The sequence below is a fragment of the Malaya genurostris genome, chromosome 1 (assembly GCF_030247185.1).
Source record: "Malaya genurostris strain Urasoe2022 chromosome 1, Malgen_1.1, whole genome shotgun sequence".
Classification (NCBI taxonomy): Eukaryota; Metazoa; Arthropoda; class Insecta; order Diptera; family Culicidae; genus Malaya; species Malaya genurostris.
Genome location: NC_080570.1, coordinates 151774693 through 151777205, shown reverse-complemented (window position 1 = coordinate 151777205; position 2513 = coordinate 151774693).

Below are 2513 nucleotides of genomic sequence, written 5' to 3'. Positions count from 1 at the left end.
ATTTAGTCCTATATAATGGTGTTCTTCTCGAACAAATACCAGTTGAATCACTGATAAGAGAAACGCCCGCCTTCAGTCATGTGAGGTAATGTTATTTCCAAAATAAAACGCTTCTTTTTAGTCTCGGAGGTTTATCATTGCATGACAGAAGAGCAAATATAAGTAATTATTGAACACTGCGTTGAAGGCATTATACAATAAGGTGGTGGCATTATACAATAAGTGCTCTATAAGTCTTTCTTATGGGCTTAATATGTGGCGAGAAAATTCTTATCTATATAGCGCTTTGTCTATATAGCGCACCTTCAAGGTATATTCCTATCCGTGACAGCCGCCTAAATGTCCCTGACTTTATTTTCCGACACATCCATGCAACGCGAAGTGCGTGGAATCCCGGAACACCTACGCTCGATGGAAATCCCAAAAATATTTACAAGTAAGTTCAGGCATATTGACTCTGAGAAAATATTTTACACGGACGGATCACGAATTGAAGAGGCTACTGGGTTTGGTATATTGAACAATAATGTTTCGGCTTCATTCAGGCTTCAAGAACCTGCATCTGTTTATGTAGCAGAGTTTTATAGTTTAAGTGTAATCGTCACATTATCTCCAAACCATTATTTTCTCTTCACAGATAGTCTGAGTGCAATTGAAGCCATTCGCTCAAACGCTGCTGGCAAAAATGAACCGTTTTTCTTGGGCAAAATAAAACAGTGTCTGAACGACATATTGAATAATAATTATCACAATAGTTTGGGTCCCGGCTCATTGCTCCATTTCAGGCAATGAAAGAGCCGATATTTTAGCCAAACGTTTTGCTATTGAGGGTGAAATTTATGAGAGACCGACTGTTTTCAACGAATTCTATAGAGAGTCTCGCCCATGTCCAATCACTACACGTTAGATGTACATCTCCTTCGAACTGGACTTTCCGAGATTAATCATTGTGCTTGTGGCGAAGGTTGTCGCGATATTGATCATGTCCTTTCGACATGCGTGGAGTATCGTGATGTCAGATCTCAACTAATAAATTCCTTGCGTACTCAAGGTAGACTATCCAATGTCCCAGTTCGCGAAATTCTTGCTTGTCGTTACCTTCCTTTCATGAAACTTCTTTATCATTTCATTAAGTCCATTGGAGTTCCAACTTAAATTTTATTTTATGTTAGACTCCTTTCTCTTCCATGAGTTCAATCAATAGCCAACTATACTATATTGAATAAAAGTAATGAACGAATACAAACAAACCTAAAATAGTTATAAGATCATGTAAAAATAGATGTATTTTATTTAATGTAATTTATAATAGCAAATCGCTTGATAAAAACAGTGTTTAGATTAACTAATGAATACCAACATACTAATATGATATTCGAAATGTATTAGATTTAAAGTACTATGTGTTATGGATGCCACGGCGAAGAAAAACTTATGTATATTGCCTATGAAATAAACGTATTTATGGAACAATAAAAAATATAGCGCACTTGCCTTCAGTTACGTGCGGCAATGTTATTACCGAAGAAACGCTTCAATAGGTACATTTTTAATTCTGTCTAGTCCCGGAGATTTATCATTGCATGACAGAAGAGCAAACATAAGTAATTGTTGAATACTGTGTAGTTTTGGTGGTCGTGTCCGGGAATCTCTTTGACTTGGCTCGTATTGTTGCATTATAGTATCATTTCTCATTGCTTTTTCTTGATTGTCATGTCGTACTTTTCTTGAATGATCAATAGCGAGTATAACAGCATTATTACAGCGATTCAAAATCGTTGCGGAACGGCGATCTCTGAACTCACTCTAAATTAGTCTAAATAGGCTAAAATTAAGATTTAAAATCGATCCCTCATACTGCTAGCTAGAACTTATTTCATTCACTGCCAAACAAAACTCTGCTCAAAACTAGAATAATGCTAGTTTTTATTAGATGATCATGTTTTGAAACTTTTGAGGCATTGCACTGTTTGTTTTTTGATGTTCTTACATTTTGTCAAGCGATTAGTGGAATGAACTGAATCGCTTTAAAAAAAAAAATTAAATGGAATTAATTTTTTATAACGCGATTCAAATAAACTGTTTAAGTAAAAGTGTTTTATTTCATTTTAAGCAACAAATATTAACAGTCTCCTTACGTTTTAGTATCGTTCAAATCACTAACTATTCTTGAAATACCTCGCACCATTTCGGACTTCTGTTCTGTTCATCACCTTCAGTGGTCATTTTATTCCACTATCTCTTCATACCAGAATCGGGTTGAGACCTTATTCGATGAAATCAACCCGGTTGTAATGGTTGGACCATTGAAAGTACTTCTCGACTGAAGTAATAGAAAACTAAATATGGAAGACAATTTTACAGGGGTTTGGTGTGCTTCGATGGATGGTAGAATTCGTTTTTTCAAGCACTCTTATAAAGTTTTGTGTACTTAAGCTTAAGCTAACAGTTTATTTTTAATGTGGAACACATTTTTGTTTTCTATATAGGGGTGCAAATTATAAACTCAAGCA